Consider the following 14,370-nt stretch of genomic DNA (forward strand, 5'->3'; position numbering starts at 1 on the left):
TTCTAACAATGTGGAATAAAAGACAGTAACAGCTGGCTATAGTTTGTAAACTTATTTATCAAGATATAGATATTTTCAGAATTCTTGGGGTCAATTGATTTTAGGCGTCCAGCTCACACAATTGTTGCTTTCTGTTCGTGTCTTTATATCAGGGCTGTATTGGTCACTAGGCACTTGAGAGCAGGAGCTTAGAGTAACAGAATTTAGGGGTGAGCACTAATTTGTGTGCTTTTTTCTAAGTATCTGCTACCACAAATGTCTGGCAATTGCTCAGGAATGATTCAGAGAGGAAAAATAATACTAAAGAAGTGAAATTACCTGGAGAATAAGGGAAAGAAAGCACTATCTGAGTTTAGTATTAACAAGATGTGGATAACATGTAAGTTGAAGAATAAGAACCCTCACTTTAAGCGTTTGTGCATAAAAAGGTGTCTGTAGCAGGCAGCTAGTATGAGGTATTGCAGTCAGGTGCTGCCTCCCTAGTGAACTGCTGGTGACCCTCTAATTCAGAGCCAACAGCAATCAGGTTGCCAAAGTTGCAAGGACTAGGGGATCTGGCACTACATATGGCAACTACGACCTGACAAAAATGTATTATAACAATACAACACGTTTTAGCTGCACCCAGCCTTCATCAGGCTTTACTAGCAAACACAGTGTATGCACACAGAACAACCTATTGTAATTACCGATCATTCAGTGCACATAGGAAATGCAGTCTTCCGATCTAGACAGGCTATTAAACAAATGTCAATCAGCATAAATAGCTGATCGGTGGTAAGTTAACAATGCAATGGAAATTTGACAATTCAAGTAAGAGGTAAACCTGCTCAAACTGTATTTGACTCCTGTCAAAAACAATCCTTTTCAGACTGGGGATACTGCAGCAATCACTTGTGGCAAAGAGGTGATCTTGAAGGGTAGCTCTGAAACCAACCTAATGTTTTTGCTGTGTTGGCTAGTAGATGAATAAATGTCCATTAAATTAAAAAACTGACATTTTTTCAGAGTTGCTACCATGACTGCGGAGACCCCACCCAGCGTAACCATGATCCCTCCACACATAACCCTTAAAACATACAAATAAGACAAGAACACTATAATTGATGGGTGAAGGTCAGTCACAGCTTTTATTAATTCATTTCTTATAACTGTCAACATATTTTTTAACCACTTAGAAAGGCACATAAAATTAATTAACCACGCTCGCCGCCAAATGCCCTGTTGTCAATTCACAGACACGTCAGCCGACGAGCCATACCCATGTGTCCTTTCTTTAAATCCCGCTGTGACTTGCATCTAAAATAAATAAAATAACAATGTTACAATACAAACAGTAACCCCTTCCCGACCTTTGACGCAGCGTATGCGTCATGAAAACCTGTGCCACTCCGACCTGTGACGCAGCATATGCGTCATGGTCGGATCGCGCTCCTGCAGGCCGGGTGAAAGGGTTAACTGTAATTTCACATGGCCTGCAGGGACAGGGGGAGTGGTACTTGAGCCCAGGGGGGGGGGTTCGCCCCCCCCCCCCGTGGCTACGATCGCTCTGATTGGCTGTTGAAAGTGACGTTTCACTTTCACTTTCAATCAGAGCGATAGTAATATTTCACCAATGAAAATTGGTGAAATATTACAATCCAGCCATGGCCGATGCTGCAATAGCATCAGCCATGGCTGGAGATCGTGATCAGCCCCCCCCCCACCGCCACCGATCTCCTCCTCTCCGGTCCTCCATCCTGTCATATAGTGTCCCCCGCTCCCCTCCTTCCTTCTGTCCGCTCCCCCCCGCTGTCCGATCACCCCCCCGCTGTCCGATCACCCCCCCTTAATACTTACCGACCTGTGTCCCTACCGGTGTCCGTCCGTCTTCTCCATGGGCGCCGCCATCTTCCAAAATGGCGGGCGCATGCGCAGTGCGCCCGCCGAATCTGCCAGCCGGCAGATTCGTTACAGGTACATTTTGATCGCTGTGATAGGTTCTATCACAGCGATCGAAATAAAAAAAATAATAAATAAACCCCCCCTTTATCACCCCCATAGGTAGGGACAATAATAAAATAATTTTTTTTTTCTTTGCAGGGTTAGGGTTAGGGTTTTAGGGTTAGGGTTAGTTTTAGGGTTAGGGTTTTAGGGTTAGGGTTTTAGGGTTAGGGTTTTAGGGTTAGGGTTAGGGTTAGTTCACACTGCGTCTAAGCAGTCCGTTTGATGGACTACGTTACACCGCAGCATAAACGCGGTATAACGTAGTCCGTTATGGCCGCCATTGACAGCAATGTCGGACGCATCACAAGCGCACACCCACAATGGCTGTGCGCTAGGGATGTGCCATCATTGAGTGATGGACCCGGAGACGCGGACTGCAGCGTTTCCGGGTCCATCACTGCTAGTGCAGATAGAGCTAGCAGATGCTCTATCTGCGCTAGCGAGATGCAAACGTCGGCACTTGCGCTAGCAGCAGCCCGTTAGCGTATGTGCTGAACGGGCTGCTCCTAGCACAGTGTGAACCTGGCCTTAGAGTTAGGGTTATGGCTAGAATTAGGGTTGGAACTAGGGTTAGGGTTAGAATTAGGCTATGTGCACATTTTGTGCGGATTTGGCTGCGGATCCGCAGCGGATTGGCCGCTGCAAATTCGTAGCAGTTTTCCATCAGGTTTACAGTACCATGTAAACCTATGGAAAACCAAATTCGCTGTACCCATGGTGCGGAAAATACCTCGCGGAAACGCTGTGTTTTATTTTCTGCAGCATGTCAATTCTTTGTGCGGATTCCACAGCGTTTTATACCTGTTCCTCAATAGGAATCCACAGGTGAAATCCGCACAAAAAACACTGGAAATCGGCAGTAAATCCGCAGGTAAAATGCAGTGCCTTTTACCTGCGTATTTTTCAAAAATGGTGCGGAAAAATCTCACACGAATCCGCAACGTGGGCACATAGCCTTAGGGTTAGGGTTTGAATGAGGGCTAGGGTTGGAAATAGGGTTAAGATTAGGCTGTGGTTAGGGTTATGGTTAGGGTTAGGGGTGTGTTGGGGTTAGGTTTTGGATTAGGGTTGGGATTAGGGTTAGGGGTGTGTTGGGGTTAGGGTTGTGGTTAGGGGTGTGTTGGGGATAGGGTTGTGATTAGGGTTATGGCTAGAGTTGGGATTAGGGTTAGGGGTGTGTTGGGGTTAGTGTTGGAGTTAGAATTGAGGGGTTTCCATGGTTTAGGCACATCAGGGGTCTCCAAACGCAACATGGCGCCACCATTGATTTTAGTCAATCTTGCATTCAAAAAGTCAAATGGTGCTCCCTCCCTTCCGAGCCCCGACGTGCACCAAAACAGTGGTTTACCCCTACATATGGGGTACCAGCATACTCAGGACAAACTGGGCAACAATTATTGGGGTCCAATTTCTCCTGTTACCCTTGTGAAAATAAAAAATTGCTTGCTAAAACATAATTTTTGAGGAAAGAAAAATGATTTTTTTATTTTCACGGCTCTGCATTGTAAACTTCTGTGAAGCACTTGGGGATTCAAATTGCTCACCACAAATCTAGATAAGTTCCTTGGGGGGTCTAGTTTCCAAAGTGGGGTCACTTGTGGGGGGTTTCTACTGTTTAGGCACATCAGGGGCTCTGCAAATGCAACGTGATGCCCACAGACCATTCCATCATAGTCTGCATTTCAAAAGTCACTACATCCCTTCCGAGCCCTGACGTGTGCCCAAACAGTGGTTCCCCCCCACATATGGGGTATCGGCGTACTCAGGACAAACTGGACAACATTTTTTCGGGTCCAATTTCTCCTGTTACTCTTGTGAAAATAAAAAATTGTGGGCTAAAAAATAATTTTTGAGGAAAGAAAAATAATTTTTTATTTTCCCGGCTCTGCGTTATAAACTTCTGTGAAGCACTCGAGGGTTTAAAGTGTTCACCGCACATCTAGATTAGTTCCTTGGGAGGTCTAGTTTCCAAAATGGGGTCACTTGTGGGGAAGCTCTAATGTTTAGGCACACAGGGGCTCTCCAAACGCGACATGGTGTCCGCTAATGATTGGAGCTAATTTTTCATTCAAAAGTCAAATGGCGCTCCTTCCCTTCCGAGCCTTGCCGTGTGCACAAACAGTGGTTTGTGACCACATATCAGGTACCGATGTACTCAGGACAAATTGCCAAACACATTTTAGGATCAATTTTATGCTGTTACCCATGTGAAAATGAAAAAATTGAGGCTAAAAGAAATTTTTTGGGAAAAAAAGTACTTTTTCATTTTGAGGGATCAATTTGTGAAACACCGGGGGGTTCAAAGTGCTCACTATGCATCTAGTTAAGCTCATTGGGGGGTCTAGTTTCCAAAATGGGGTCACTTGTGGGGGATCTCCAATGTTTAGGCACACAGGGGCTCTCCAAACGCGACATGGTGTCCACTAAAGATTGGAGCCAATTTTTGATTGAAAAAGTGAAATGGCGCTCCTTCCCTTCCGAGCCCTGTCGTGCGCCCAAACAGTGGTTCCCCCCCACATATGGGGTATCGCTGTACTCAGGACAAATTGAACAATAACTTTTGGCATCCAGTTTCTCTTTTTACCCTTGGGAAAAAAAAAATGTTGCTAAAACATCATTTTTGTGACTAAAATGTTAAATGTTCATTTTTTCCTTCCATGTTGCTTCTGCTGCTGTGAAGCACCTGAAGGGTTAATAAACTTCTTGAATGTGGTTTTGAGTACCTTGAGGGGTGCAGCTTTTAGAATGGTGTCACTTTTGGGTATTTTCAGCCATATAGACCCCTCAAACTGACTTCAACTGACCTTGTGAGGTGGTCCCTAAAATAAATGGTTTTGTAAATTTTGCTGTAAAATAAGAGAAATCGCTGGTCAAATTTTAACCCTTATAACTTCCTAGCAAAAAAAAAAAAAATTTTTCCAAAATTGTGCTGATGTAAAGTAGACATGTGGGTAATGTTATTCATTAACTATTTTGTGTCACATAACTCTCTCGTTTAACAGAATAAAAATTCAAAATTAGAAAATTGCAAAAATTTTCAAAATTTTAGCCAAATTTCCATTTTTGTCACAAATAAACACAAAAATTATCGACCTAAATTTACCACTAACATGAAGCCCAATATGTCACCAAAAAACATTCTCAGAAACCGCTAGGATTCGTTGAAGCGTTCCTGAGTTATTACCTCATAAAAGGACACTGGTCAGAATTGCAAAAAATGGCCAGGTCATTAAGGTCAAAATAGGCTGGGTCATGAAGGAGTTAAAAAAGGGGAGGGAGGGTGGGAAAAGCACCTCCAGGACCCGCTGAAAATGGGGGAAGGAGGGGGAGAGGAAAATAACCCAGCGTTATATAGCCCATTAACATGAAGGGGGTGATAGTGAGTCACTCATAATGATTGGCCCGCAACCATGTTAAAGCACCGCCCCCTTATAACTATTAAACTGTGTGTAGGGATAACGCTCAATGACATGACACGCCCCCTGAGGAAGGAAGCTGTGTGCTTCCGAAACGCTCGTCGGGGAGGGTGGAGGTCCACACGTGTTTGATCTACAGACCACTAGGTATGTTATACTGACATGTGTCCACTGCGGTTACTGCACAGTTAGTGTTGCGCACTTGCGCCTATGATATGTTCCCAGCATGTGAGGTTCCTTACCAGCGATGTGCTCTGTGTCACCGCCTATTCCAGTTATGCCCCTGTCTTTTGCCTTTGTATGTGTTTTTAAATAATAAAGATATTTCTATTGTGCAATAATTTGCGATATTTATGGACTTTTTTCCACTATTCAGTCTGTGGTTGTCTTAACAGTGCTCCGTTATCCCCTTCTAATTGCTTATGTCTTATAACAACACCAAACCTTTCCCGAACAAATTTCGAAATCAGGGCATTTATTGTTCTCCTGGTGCGCTCTATAGCCATGCCGTCTCTGGCACCATGCCAGACCAACCGAGGAACTATTTCCGACCAAACAAATATAATTTCTTGAAAGAAGCTGTGAAAACGGGCTATATCTGACTTCATTATTGTTATTAACTCCGCAATTTTGTAAGAACACAAGTCATTACCGCCGGCGTGTAGAACAAGAACTACCGGACCCCTGGCTTCTTTGGAGATGTCCACTATTTCAGGCAAAACTTGTGGCCACTGTAAGCCTCTTATCCCCCGCCAAGAAAAATTCAGTCCTCGAAAGCCTAGGTTCCTACCGCCTGGGCGGCATTCAGCCCTTTGACCAGCCCAGAATATGTAGGAGTGGCCTAACAGCCACACAGTTGGACTGCCCGAACCTGGAATGAAGATGACAAAATTAAATTAATAGATCAGGATGAATATACCTTGAAAAACAAGCTGAGCGCCATCTGCCGATCCTTTGTACCTCTGAATCGGGCAAACCTGCTTTAGTCGCCTCCGTCGCAGCTCCAATTCGAAATGAGTGGGTACCATAGTCACGAACTGGTACCCCAGATGCTGACAAACACTTGCTGAATAATGCTTGAAATTGATACCTAGTCAATGGCGAACCATCTAAATGAACAAGGAAAAACCTACCGAAACATCTGACCCCTAAATAGACGTTAATTAAAAGAACAGGGCAAACTTGCCCAGAATAGTGGTGCAACAAAAGCCAAGTACCTCTGCCTGCTGGGTCTGTCTTAGACTTGCGGAGGCGAAGGCGAAGGCATAATGAGTCTTTAACTAGGACCACGTCGTCACACAATAAACCTCCCTCCAAACTACTCTTAGACTGAGGAACAAGCTCACTGATGCGAAGAGCTCCAAAAAAGGCTAAACCAAATGCAGCGGATAATAATAATGACTCGAAATGAGAGGAACATATCTCATTAGTTGAACATATAATGGTATGAAGGAGAGATAAGGAAATGGGGCGCCTACATTCACGACTTGGTTGCGCCCGCTTCCACCCTTTCAACGCCTGTCTGATAAGTAATGTTTTAGTAACATCAACCCAACCTAACAACTGAAAATAAAAAGCTAAACCAGATAAACGTTGCTGCGCCGATGATCCAGATATACCCTTGTCTAAAAGTTGACTAATGAATTCGATCGTAACTTGTAATCTGAATTGATCAGACAAGTGCACCGGCCTCCCACGTATCAATGAACACCATTCTTCCCATGCCTTACCGTAAGACTGCCATGTTGATGGGACAACTGAGGAACGGACCAGAGGCATCAACTGTTCGCCACTGTTTCCCAAAGAGAAAGGGGGCAAGGCAAGCCCACCGGTTGAGCGCTGGGAAAACTGTTCTTGAAAACCTGCCAATCAAAATGTGGTAGCATATCAGACAATCTGTTATCAGAGACTAAAAGTTGTTGAGCCCGAGGCCATATGTTATATTTGAGGCATAACAATGCAAGACGGCGAAGCAGACATAAGATTGAAAGGGACGTGCAAGACATAAAATTTATGCAAAGTGCGGTTTTTGGGTGTGAAGTCTGAAAAACAATCTTCTTATTAGCTAAACTGTCAAACCAAAGGTGGACAGATAGAACGATTGCAAACACTTCACAGAAGGCAGGATCCTGGCAAATACCTAGAGTTCGCCAAGATGTAGGCCAGTTTTCTTTACACCATTGATCACCAAAAACCACAACAAAACCAGAAGAATTATCTGCACTTGTAAATAACTGGAGATCCTGGCTAAAAACCTATTTTGGCATAAAGCAAGTATGACAACTGTACGTCTGCAGGAAGGATTTCCAAACTTCCAGGTCTGCCTGCATACTCTTGGTAATACGGAGTCTATGACTAGGGTTTGACACACCTCTGGTAGCCAAAGACAGCTGGCGAGAAAAAACTCTGCCTACTGGCATGGCTCTGCAGGCAAAAACTAATAAACCCAACAAAGATTGCATTTGTTGCAATGTTACCTTCCGAACTGCGCTAAAACCTTGAATTAAACTCAACATTTTTTGAATTTTTTCAGATGGCAATCTAAATACTATGGAAACTGTGTCAATCTCAATGCCCCAAAATGTTAACTTTTGAACAGGGCCGATTGTTTTTTCTGCAGACAACGGTATACCAAAGTCACTCGCTACTTCTTTGAATTTGTTAATTAAAACTGCACATAGATCAGAATCCTCTGGTCCCACAAAAAGAAAATCGTCCAGGTAGTGCGTAACAGCATTACAGCTTGTCTCGTAATGCACTACCCAATCCAAAAAGGAACTAAAAAGCTCAAAATAATAGCATGAGATAGAACATCCCATAGGGAGACACATATCGTAGTAATACTTGTCATCTACTTGACAGCCTAACAGGTGAAAACAATCGGGATGAACTGGTAATAACCGAAAAGCAGAGTCGATATCCGCTTTTGCCAGCCAGGCTCTAGGGCCTGCCTCCCGGACCATTACTACTGCTTTATCAAATGATGCATATGCTACTGAAGAATCCTCCAGCAGTATACCATCATTAACGGAGACACCTTTAGGATAAGACAGGTGGTGAATCATTCGAAATGTGCCAGGTTCTTTTTTAGGTACAACCCCCAAAGGAGAGACCCTAAAATATGGAAAAGGCGGGGATGAAAAAGGCCCGGCCATTCTACCCAATGATACTTCTTTTGAAATTTTTTCTCTAACAACATCAGGATGGGAAGCTGCAGATTTCAAGTTTTTGGAAAAAGATATTGTACGTTGGAGTTTAAACGGAATAAAAAAGCCAAACGTAAAACCAAAACGAATTTGCCCAGCTGCATCTTTTTTATGGTACCGATTTAGCCACGGGCCCATCGCGGTTACTCTCACCGGTGTCCTTGCGATCTGTTTGCTGTGGTTTGGATGGTAATTTTCCTGTGGGATGAGTACACTTTGCGGTGGGGTATGTCCCCCCGCATGCAGAGCATTCATGCTTGAACTTGCACAAGCCGAAAAATCGGCAATGCCCTTCATTAAAAAGCCAACAGGCTCCGGGTCTGCGTACGACCACTGAATTGGTGCCTGTTGATGTGTGTCCAGCAGTCGATGTTGGAAAGGGGGGCCGTTTCTGAGATAACATAAGGCGGAGCCAAACATCGGTGGCTTTTACCCCCCATCCTAATTCAGGTTGAATACCCAAACTCCTCCTGAACTCCTCATCATATCTCCACCAGGCCGTACCACCATACGCCCTATATGAATTGTAAATCATATCTTGATAGATGAATAGTTCAGAACAGCGTTCAGGGTGCTTTTGCCCCATAATACACCCTAATACTGCAAAAGCCTGTAACCAATTGTTTATTGTTTTTGCCACTTTTTGCTTACTCCTATCAAAAACCCTCTCAACTGGTCGTCTTTCTTTATCTACTGTGTGCTGATCTACTGAAAACAAAGACCAAGATCTTAATTTTTGTTTCATCATCTACATGCGAACCAAGAGCGCTAACCCCACAATAAAAAGCATCTTTATGCACACTGGCTAGTGACTTAATTTTTAAATCCTCTTTTTCACGACAATTCGCTTTTGGAATTTGATCCAACATTGCTTTAAAAACGGCCATTAAAGTAGTACTATCAGGATAATTAACGCTTGAAACTGAACACTCACCAGAACCAACAACTGGAGGAGGGACTCCCATAGATGGAGGAACTCTGGCTCCAGCAGACGAAGATGAAAAATTGAGACCTTGGCTTGAAGCCCCGGGAGGTGTACACTGCTCGACCGGGCTGTAAACCCTTGATGCTGCCTGAGACTCTCTTCTGACCCGAGCAGGTCCAATCTCTCTATCAGGACTCGCAGACTCGCTGGACATCTCATATGAAGATGATGGTGAGCGTCGCCGAGAATTAGCATATCTACGTGAACTTGATCTCCTATGTGAGTGAACCGAATGCCTCCTATGCTGGTCAGATGGGCGGTGGCTACGGCGTGAATGAGGGGACGAGGAAGATGCTGAGTACAACCTACGGCGCTTACGCCTGTTGTGTCTTCTTTCGTGCGAATGTGTGACATGAGCATGGGTCACTAAGGTACTGTCATGCTGCGGTTGTGAACCTATGGGGGTAGTAATAACAGTTGGTAAAAACTGTGAATGAAGCTGAGTGTCAAATAACATTGGGGCAGATGGTGTTAAGGCTTCATAATGCTGAGGAACTTGTGCAGGCGCAGAAAAGTGTTGTAAGACCCCAGCTGCTGACACTATATCATGTACAGGAGTTCCACTTTTTTGTAAGTCTTGTGAGGCAACATCTTTAGTGGATACAGGCAAAGGGTTAATCTGCTCTCCTGAGGAGCCTGAAGAATGTGCACTATGGCTTCCCCCATAGCAACCACAGCAGGCACAGAGCTGGAATGTGGGGCTTCAGAATGAACAGCAGTAATGACAGCTGTATTACAAGGGCTCGACTGTACCTGCTGTGGCCGCCTGGGAAGGACAGCAGGGGTTAATGATGCCTGAGTTGAATCACTCCTGCCGCAGGGCCGCGCTACTACAGATGATAGATGACGTGAGGGTGGGAGTTTTGTGGGCGGGTGCCTACTCCTATCATGGCACCGTCGTGAGCTTCCTGTCAGAACAGGAGAGCTCTCCCTGAGGCGTGCAGGAGGGCGGGAACGCCGCGCGGACCGCCTGCCTCCTCGCCCATCGACTGCTGTCGTCGCCTGGTGAGTGACTACTTGTGGGTCAGAGGGTTTGACTGTTGGTGCCGTGAGGAGAATGTCTGCCGCCGGGGGTTGCGCTAAAAGCGCTCCCGCAGGGCTGGAGGGATGAGCATTGAGTCCAGCAACCAGGGACAGCCACCACTGCTCACCTTCTTTGTCAATTCTAGACCGCAGGGCCTCCAAAAGAGGGTCTGCCATGCTTCCTATCCGGACAGCACAAAAGCACCTCCGGGACCCGCTGAAAATGGGGGAAGGAGGAGGAGAGGAAAATAACCCAGCGTTATATAGCCCATTAACATGAAGGGGGGGATAGTGAGTCACTCATAATGATTGGCCCGCAACCATGTTAAAGCACCGCCCCCTTATAACTATTAAACTGTGTGTAGGGATAACACTCAATGACATGGAAACCAGTGAGGACAAGTGGTACCGCAGTCAGAGGCACCATTCTTATTCAGCGCGGTGCCTGCCATTCTGACTCATAGAGGGGAAATTTTAGATGTCTTATACATACAGTCTGCAGGTGTGTATGTATCTGTGCATGTGTGTATATTATTTTCTATGTGTATTTAATACACAATGTTGTAATGTATACATTTATTTTGTGTGTATGTCTGCTTATATGTACGCATGTAATGTATGTTTATATATGTTTATGTACTTGTACTGCTACGTTATCTGGTCATTGCATTGGTTGTCTGAATACAAGCTTTGTTTTGCAGACATTTCCACTTCCCAGCACTTGCATTTTTAGGTAGATTATTCATTAAATGTTAATGTCTCATATCTGTGAAAGCCTGCAATAAACAGCTAGTGTAGGATGAATCCTTTTGGGAGCAGCATTCACCTCAAATCCATCATTACATTTAATTTCCTTATATGCCTCATGTTGTCTTTTTACCATCTCCATTTGGATGTGGATAGGAGATGAGAAAAACTTAATATTCTCAGATTCTCTGGCTATATAAAACACATCAGACTTGTAAAATAATCCTGCTATAAGGGTTGCACTAAAAATTGGCTTGGAGGAAATCATGCATTTTAGATCCTGCTGTGTACAGTGGAAAATGTGACTAAAATTAAAAGAAACATCAAGTTTTATTTTATACATACAGTACAGACCAAAGGTTTGGCACACCTTCTCATTTAAAGATTTTTCTGCATTTTCATTACTATGAAAATTGTACATTCACACTGAAGGTGTCAAAACTATGAATTAACACATGTGGAATTATATACTTAACAAAAAAGTGTGAAACAACTAAAATTATATCTTATATTCTAGGTTCTTCAAAGTAGCCACCTTTTGCTTTGATGACTGCTTTGCACACTCTTGGAATTCTCTTGATGAGCTTCAAGAGGTAGTCACCGAGATTAGTCTTCCAACAATCTAAAAGGAGTTCCCAGAGATGCTTAGTACTTGTTGGCCCTTTTGCCTTCACTCTGTGGTCCAGCTCACCCCAAACCATCTTGATTATGTTCAGGTCTGGTGACTGTGGAGGCCAGGTCATCCAGCGTAGCACCCCATCACTCTCCTTCTTGGTCAAATAGCCCTTACACAGCCTGGAGGAGTGTTTGGGGTCATTGTCCTGTTGAAAAATAAATGATGGTCCAACTAAACGCAAACCGGATGGAATAGCATGCCGCTGCAAGATGCTGTGGTAGCCATGCTGGTTCAGTATGCTTTCAATTTTGAATAAATCCCCAACAGTGTCACCAGCAAAGCACCCCCACACCATCACACCTCCTCCTCCATGCTTCACGGTGGGAACATGGCATGTAGAGTCCATCCATTGACCTTTTCGCACGAAGACAAGATGGTTGGAATCAAAGATCTCAAATTTGTACTCATCAGACCAAAGCACAGATTTCCACTGGTCTAATGTCCATTCCTTGTGTTCTTTAGCCCAAACAAGTCTCTTCTGCTTGTTGCTTGTCCTTAGCAGCGTTTTCCTTGCAGCTATTTTACCATGAAGGCCTGCTGCACAAAGTCTCCTCTTAACAGTTGTTGTAAAGATGTGTCTGCTGCTAGAACTCTGTGTGGCATTGACCTGGTCTCTAATCTGAGCTGCTGTTAACCTGCGATTTCTGATGCTGGTGACTGGGATAAACTTATCCTCAGAAGCAGAGGTGACTCTTGGTCTTCCGTTCCTGGGGCGGTCCTCATGTGAGCCAGTTTCTTTGTAGTGCTTGATGGTTTTTGCCACTGCACTTGGGGACACTTTCAAAGTTTACCCAATTTTTCAGACTGACTGACCTTCAATTCTTAAAGTAATGATGGCCACTTGTTTTTTTTTACTTAGCTGCTTTTTTATTGCCATAATACAAATTCTAACAGTCTATTCAGTAGGGCTATAAGCTGTGTATCCACCAGACTTCTGCACAACACAACTGATGGTCCCAACCTCATTTATAAGGCAAGAAATCCCACTTATTAAAGCTGACAGGGCACACCTGTGAAGTGAAAACCATTCCCGATGACTACCTCTTGAAGCTCATCAAGAGAATGCCAAGAGTGTGCACAGCAGTCATCAAAGCAAAAGGTGGCTACTTTGAAGAACTTAGAATATAAGACATAATTTCAGTTTTTTCACACTTTTTTGTTAAGTATATAATTCCACATGTTTTAATTCATAGTTTTGATGCCTTCAGTATGAATGTACAATTTTCATAGTCATGAAAATACAGAAAAATCTTTAAATGAGAAGGTGTGTCCAAACTTTTGGTCTGTAATGTGCCTGGTATACTATTGTGTCAGAAAGCGGTCTCCCACTCAAATATGATTGTCAACCCATTGATTGAAATCACTGGACTCAAGCTTCACCTTCAAATTATCTGCTAATCCAAATGGTTCACATACTTTTGCAGTTTACAGACATGTGAAATTGGATTATTTTCCTTATTTAAAAAAGACGTGCCTAGATATATACAGAAATGGAATATTTGAATTTTAAACTGCTTTATTTCCATACAGACTGTAAGTGTAAAATTCGGGTACTTAGATCACAACTTGGTTAATTCATCTGTTCAACAGCCACGACAAGGCATACCTTTATTTATTGGCACTTACTATGCATCTCCTGTGCCAAGTTCTGGGACTGCATCTTTTCAAATTTGCTTCATTCTGTTAAGAGATCTGGACAGATTTGTTTTTTTTTATTACAACATGCCACTATACCTGACAAATAATGTTAAAATTTCTGTAGACATGTTTGTGCACAATGTGTAGCCTTCTCATCATTTTTTTAACTTTTTGGTTTGCTTTTTCGGGGGTGATCCTGTATCCCAGGAAGAATGATTAATTTTGTTGATATTGGCAATGAAAATGCAGTTAAAAGTGTTGGGAACAAATTTTTTATTGATGGCATGTCTTTGGAATAGGTTATCAATATCTGATCAGTAGGGTTGCGACACCTCACACAAGGCCAATCAGCTGTTATCGGCACCCCTGACACTAAAGGGTTGATGGTGGTCCTGTGTGCAGCATCGATCAGCAGAGCCTTTAACAGCTGATCAGGTATGAGATGTTGCCTCCCCATTGATCATACATCGATGACCTATCCTAAGGATTGGCCATCAACAGAAAAGTACTGATCAACCTCTGTAAGCATGCATGTTACATTATGTAGGTATAGAGAGCTATCTCATTTCCTTTGATGGCTTAAGAAATCCAGTCTTCCGGCTTCTAATTTTACTTTTTTTAGCCTATCTGAAACTTATTTTTGGTCACATTAAACATTATTCTTATTTCCTGATATTATGTTGTTTTTCATGT

The 14,370-nt window shown here is 43.5% G+C and overlaps 1 long non-coding RNA gene across 1 annotated transcript; it reads right to left on the bottom strand.

Annotated features, from left to right (window-relative positions):
* Window positions 1-6,096: 6,096 nt before the first annotated feature.
* Window positions 6,097-9,585, bottom strand: LOC143818256 (uncharacterized). The gene is made up of 3 exons (XR_013224418.1): window positions 9,543-9,585; window positions 7,133-7,264; window positions 6,097-6,273 (listed from the first exon to the last, which is right to left on the bottom strand). It is a non-coding gene; the product is annotated as an uncharacterized LOC143818256 (long non-coding RNA).
* Window positions 9,586-14,370: the final 4,785 nt, after the last annotated feature.

The sequence above is a fragment of the Ranitomeya variabilis genome, chromosome 3, assembly GCF_051348905.1.
Source record: "Ranitomeya variabilis isolate aRanVar5 chromosome 3, aRanVar5.hap1, whole genome shotgun sequence".
NCBI classification, from domain to species: Eukaryota; Metazoa; Chordata; class Amphibia; order Anura; family Dendrobatidae; genus Ranitomeya; species Ranitomeya variabilis.